At 59.4% G+C, this 6266-nt stretch overlaps 1 pseudogene; it reads left to right on the top strand.

Moving 5' to 3' along the window:
• The first annotated feature begins 210 nt into the window (after positions 1–210).
• Positions 211–6031, top strand: LOC144155959 (uncharacterized; annotated as a pseudogene).
• Positions 6032–6266: the final 235 nt, after the last annotated feature.

The following is a 6266-nucleotide window of genomic DNA, read 5'->3' as shown; positions in this document are numbered from 1 at the left end:
CGTTCGTGTATTCTGATGCGCGCCTATTGCAGTTTTTTTCGTATTTTGATCTGTGTTTGCTTGAGTTTTCGTCATATATTGTCTGGATGCCTCTGTTCCCGTTGCAGATTTCCGAATGTGGCTTGTTTGTCGCGTTGCGTAAGTAGCTAGCGCGGAGTGTTTTGTACCGGTGTGTGTGCAGTTTGGTGTTGTAGACATAGTTTGCTCGCGATGGCCCCGACCACAAGGTGTGAGACGGGACAAAAGGAGAGCCCGCAGGGCTCGGGGGAAGACGCGGCGGCGGACGCCGTTGTGCGGGAGGCTGCTGAGCAGTCGCAGCCCGCAGATCTCGCCTCCATGATGAGGCAGATGACCGCGATGTTCGCGGAGATTACCCGAACGCTCGGTTCGGCGCCGGTGGCCCCCGCCGCGGCCCCAGTAGCGTCAGGTTCGCGGCCGCGCCTTAACGTTGAGGTCCCCTCATACTCCGGCTACGGTGACGCGAAATCGGTGTACGAGTTCCTTCAACAACTCGATTCCTACCGAACGGCGCTGGGCGCATCGGAGGAGGATGTGCTGAGGCAAGTCCTGCCCGTAGCACTGGTGGGAACCGCTGCGCGGTGGAGGCGCTGCCAGCCGGCGTTCACGTCGATGGCAGATTTCAAGGACCGATTTCGCACGGAGTTCCTACCACCCGATTACGAACACCGTATGAGGGACGAGCTTGCACTTCGCTAGCAGCACCCTGAGGAGAGCCTCCTCGAGTACGTGCGGGTGATGCAGGAGCTCTACGAACGGGCCGACCCAGCGGCAGCCGATGCGGACAAAGTAGCACGGGTGTGCAGGCAATGCCACCCGCGTTTTAGACCGCACTTGCGGGGTCGGAGTTTTCCTAACCTCGAGGCCCTCGCACAGGAAGCGCGCATAGTTCAGGCGGATCTGCTCGCCGAGCTGCGCTGCAGGCTTCCGCCGAGGCCCGGAGAATCGCTCGAACCGGGTTGCGCTTGGTCAGGAGCGCCGGTGCCTAGTGCCCATCAGGCCGAAACCATGGCCGTGAGGCAACAGACTGCAGTGAGGAACTCCGCCACTCTCAGGGCGCTAGACCCGTACTCTTACGAGCAAAGGCGCCGTTCGGGGCTGGAAGACCGCCGATCGGCCCCTCGGCAAAACGCCGGCTTTCGAGGACAAGGGGGAGCGAATGGCGGCCACCCAAACTCCTCTGAAAGAAACAACGCTGGCGTAGGAAGGGGGCAGCAGGACGAAACGGCCCGTTTGTGCTGGTTTTGTCACAAGCCTGGCCACTTTTCCCGTCAATGCCCCGAGAAAATGCGTAGCACGCAGGGAAACTCGGATCGCCGGCGACGGTGAAGGGCGGTGGCTCGTCGTCGCCGGCGGAAAGCGAGAAGAGGGGGCCAGACAGAGGGGGCGCGAGGGAGCCCCCAGGGCACCCCGAAGCTGGCGTCGACTAGAGTTCCTGTATATAGCTCCCGCAGGGAGCTAGCTCCCTGCGGGAGCTATATACAGGAACTCTAGCGTCGACGGGCAACTGGCCCCCTCCGCATGCAGGGCGCAGGGAGACCCCGCTTCGTCTGCCCCATTCATGCGAGTGCAATTAGTCGGTCAAGAACTTTTTGCACTGGTCGATACGGGCTCGACGGTTTCTCTCATCGGGGACGAAGTCTTCGAAGCCTGCCGGAAAAGAAGAATCCGGGTCAGATCCGATGGGACACCCTTGAGCTTAGCAGCAATGTTAGCGAAAGCAGAGGGAGCCGTTAGACTTACGCTCACTTTGGAAGGCAAGAAGCGCAGGCAGCGTTTTGTTTACTTGCCTGGCTTGTCTACCTCGGTCATACTGGGGAGAGACTTCCTTTCAAAGGAGGGCATCGTGCTCGACATGGGGAGGAACGGCTACCAGTTCGGGCCGCTAACCCAGTTCTTTCCTTTCGCGAACACGCCGACGCCCGGTTTACGACCGCAGCCGGCAAGCACTCTCTACTGTGCCGCGGAGGGCCAGAGGGATGCGTCAGGAAAGATGAGTGCCGAGGTCGAGGCGACTGTCGCATCTTTTGCAGGATCCGATGATCAGCGCCGAATGTTGGCGGAAACATTGCTCCCCTTTTCGGATTGCTTTACCCAGAGACCTGGCTTGACAGATGTGCTAGAGCACGAGATAGACACGGGTGATGCTCGGCCATTCCGGTTCAATCCGAGGCCGATAAGTGCCCTTAAGAGGAAGCTCCTCGACTGCGCACATGATGAAATGATCGAGACAGGCGCAGTGAGACCCTCACGAAGCCGCTGGGCATCTCCTGTAGTCTTGGCACTGAAAAAAGACGGTTCAGTACGACTGTGCGTAGACTACAGAAAGCTGAACGCACTGACCGAGAGAGATGCGTACCCTTTTCCGAGCATTCAGTCGGTGATAGATCAGCTGGGCAACGCTCGCTACTTCACTGTGCTGGACGTTAGCAGAGGCTACCAGCAGATTCAAATGTCCGAAGCTGACATCGAAAAGACTGCATTCACCTGCCACCGCGGGCTCTTCGAATTTACTCGACTCCCGTTTGGCTTGTCGAACGCTCCTAGTTCGTTCATGCGGTTGATGGACATTGTCTTGGGGGACGCGAGGTACAACTATGCGATGGCCTACCTGGATGATGTGGTGATCTATTCTGAGACTTTTGAGGAGCACCTCGTGCACTTGAGTTCCGTCCTGGAACGCATGAGGAAGGCCGGTCTGACGATCAACCCAAGGAAAGTGCAGCTGGCATCATCTAAGGTCGATCTGTTGGGTTTTGTCGTGGACAATGGTACCCTGAGACCGAACGATGAAAAGCTGCAGGCCATCCTTAGCTACCCTCACGTGAAAAGCCTGCAAAGGTTTTTGGGCATGGTTGCTTTCTACAGGCAATTCATACCGCGCTGTACGAAACTCGCACGGCCTCTTTACAAGCTGTTGCGTAAGAACGTAAAGTGGGTCTGGGAAAAGGAACAAGAGGATTCCTTCGTTTCTTTGGCTTGCGCAATAGCGGACACGGCTAGTTTGCACCTTCCCGACCTGAACAAACCTTTTGTTTTGCAGACAGACGCTAGTGACTACGGTGTGGGAGCTGTTTTGTTGCAGGAACACGATAGCGAGCTGCGGCCAGTCGCTTTCGCGAGCCGCACGCTCACACCGGCGGAGCGGAATTACTCCGTAACCGGAAAGGAGTGCTTGGCTATCATGTTCGCATTGTCGAAGTTCGACATGTACCTAGATGGAGCGGTTTTCACCGTGCAGACGCATAACCAGGCACTGACATGGCTGAAGGGGCTGAAAAACCCCGCAGGCAGGCTCGCGAGGTGGGCGCTGACGTTGCAACGTTACGCGTACACAATCGAGTACCGCCGAGGCTGCACCAACAAGGTAGCCGATGCTTTGTCGCGCGCGCCGCTGGAGGCGGGTGCACGCGCGGCGAGTAGCCCCGATGGAGGCGGCGGAAGCGCGCGCGCCGAGTTGAGCGGTTTTATCGGCGGCGCGCGCCGCACCGAGAGGGGGAGGAAAGGGCCGGACGAAGGAGTCGAGGCCGGCCGCAAAGAGAAAGAAAAGCGGCATCTCGAAGCGGCGATTTCTCGCCCCCCGAGAACAGAGGCAGAAAGGAATCTGTCTTGGGGGGAGGTAGTGAGTAAGGAAGAGCTCATTGAGGCCCAGAAAGCAGACGGTCTGTGCCATCGGGTGCTGAAAAGGCTAGCGAGCGGCGTAGCTTGCACCGGTAACGCTGAGGGGTTTGACGCGTATCTGCTGGGCGACGATGGCTTATTACTTCGCTACATTCCCCAACTGGACGACGAAGAGGCGGTTTCATCCCCCTTTCGAGTCGTGGTCCCAAGGAAGTTGCGGAAACAGTTCATGCGGTACTTTCACGACTCAGCGCTGGCAGGACATGGCAGCGGCAGTAAGACTTACGACAAGTTATGCCGTGTCGCGACCTGGCCAGGCATGAGGAGAGACGTAATGAGCTATTCCCGCGCTTGCCCTCTTTGCCAGGTAGCGAAGCCGCGCGCTGGGAAGCCTGTGGGTTTCATGAAGCCGGTGGAAAGCAGCTACCCGTGGAAGATTGTAGCGTGTGACGTAATGGGACCCCTCCCAAGATCCGCGCGAAAGAACCAGTTCATTCTGGTTATAACGGACCACTTTTCTAAGTGGGTGGAGTTGTTTCCCCTTAGAAAGCTAGCGTCGGAGCGGATCGTAGAGAAGCTGTTGGAGACATTCACTCGTTTCGGCTTCCCCTCCGACCTGATCACTGACAATGCTTCGTATTTCACAAGCAAAGTCTTTTCAGACTGTTGTCGAGCGCTGCACATTCGGTACAGGAAAACGAGTCCTTATCATGCTCAGAGCAACATCACCGAGTGGGTGAACAGGAACCTGAAGTGCATGCTGGTTGCGACAACCAAGGAGCGTAAGGACTGGGACGCGCGTTTGCCTGAGCTGGCTTTCGCGACTAGGACTACCGTAAATAGGTCAACAGGTTTGACACCAGGTTACCTAAATTTCGGTAGAGAGATCGCTGTTCCAATGAAAAATGTACTGCTGTACGCGGCGGCGGGTAACGCCCCTTCTCTATCGCAGTACGCGGCTAGGCTCCGGGAACGCCTTTGGGCAGCACAACGCACGGCTCGGGAGAACCTCGACGTGGCGCGCATGGAGCAAGCCGAGCAGTATAACAAAGGCCGTCGTCACCTTGTGTACAACATCGGTGACCTAGTGCTAAGGAGAACACACCCACTCAGCAACGCTGCACGCGGTTTCACTGCAGCGCTCGCACACAAATGGCAAGGGCCATACAGAATTACGGCGCAGATGACTTTGCTCACATATGAGATGCAGTCGCTTGAAATCGACGAGCTGGTGGGTCCTGTGCAGGTTAGCGATCTCAAGGCCTATCACGTTCGCACTGGCGATGACGAACAGGTGGTAGCGGAACCAGAAGGTGGGAGTCCCGCTACTGAGGACAGAACGGCCGGCGATAGGGTTCGCACCCATCGTTACGACCTGAGTGTGCGGTAGTGTCTACCCCCCACGGGTCCGGGTCTCACGTGGTTCTACTACGGAGCAACCCGCAGCACAGTCACCGCTTCAAGTTTCATCGCGCCACCTGTGCGGTGGTGCGAGGCGTGGTTTTGTGCCTGGCCGTTACGATGACCCGCCGCGGTGGCTCAGTGGCTAAGGCGTTGCGCTGCTGAGCACAAGGTCGCGGCTTCGATTCCCGGCCGCGGCGGCCGCTTTTCTGATGGAGGCGAAAAGCAAAAATGCCCGTGTGTACGAGATTTCGGCGCACGTTAAAGATCCCCAGGTGGTCAAAATTAATCCGGAGCCCTCCACTACGGCGCGCCTCATCGCATGCGTTGCTTCGGCGTGTTAAACCCTACAATCAATCAATGGCCGTTACGATGCCAGCCTGGGCCTGCCGACAGCGGGCCCTTCCGGAGCGACCCGGGAGCTTCGCGCCACCGGCCTGGTGGTGCGGGGCGATACGTTCGTGCCTGGGCGTTGCGAGTCTGGCCCGGGCCTGCCGAGCAGAGGGCCTTCCTGGTTCAAACCTGGGAGCTGTTGCCACGGTCCGGGGGTCCTGGTGCCCTTCCTGTGATGTGAGGCGGCTGCGGTTCGCCTCCTGGTGCACGGCGGAGTCGTGTTCATGGGTTGGAGGCCTGCTGAGCTCATCGCGGAGCTGTAACCCTGGCGTGGAGGCGCCGGTGGGCGCAGAGCCTACAGCTCGTTCGGGGGCTTCGAGCCTCTACGAGCGCCCGTCAACCGGGTTTGCCCCGGGCTCATCGCGGCGCCTCCGGTTCTGGCGCCGAGCAGCGGAGATCGGGACAGCGGGACGCTGTCGAGAGGAGCCTGGCCGTTCCCTGGAATCCTGCGCCGGGCACCCGAGAATGCGCTCCTGCGGACGCCTACGTAGTAACGATGGCGACAGAGCGGCATGCTGCCACACTTCGGCGGGTGCCAGCCCACCCACAGACGCACAGGGCGGCCCCAGGCGCCGACCAGCCGTTCCTCGTGCACTAGGACCCCGAGGACGTTCTTCAGTGATGGACCCGTATCCCGTGTTTGAGGGGGGGAGAGATGTGGGGAGCGCCTTGGCACGACACCTTCTGGCCTGGAGGGTGTTGCCCAGAGCCCCACGCCGCGAGCTCCCTTCCCTTGCCCTCCTCGCCGGCCGTGCGGCTACTAGGCCGCGGGACCTGGGGACGTCGGGGCCCGAGAGATGGCGCTGGCGGACACGGGGCAGCGGGCAGTGGGG

The sequence above is a fragment of the Haemaphysalis longicornis genome, unplaced genomic scaffold, assembly GCF_048455015.1.
Source record: "Haemaphysalis longicornis isolate Haplotype H1 unplaced genomic scaffold, Haemaphysalis longicornis Haplotype H1 scaffold_1, whole genome shotgun sequence".
NCBI lineage: Eukaryota > Metazoa > Arthropoda > Arachnida > Ixodida > Ixodidae > Haemaphysalis > Haemaphysalis longicornis.
This window is presented reverse-complemented; position numbering and strand designations above follow the sequence as displayed.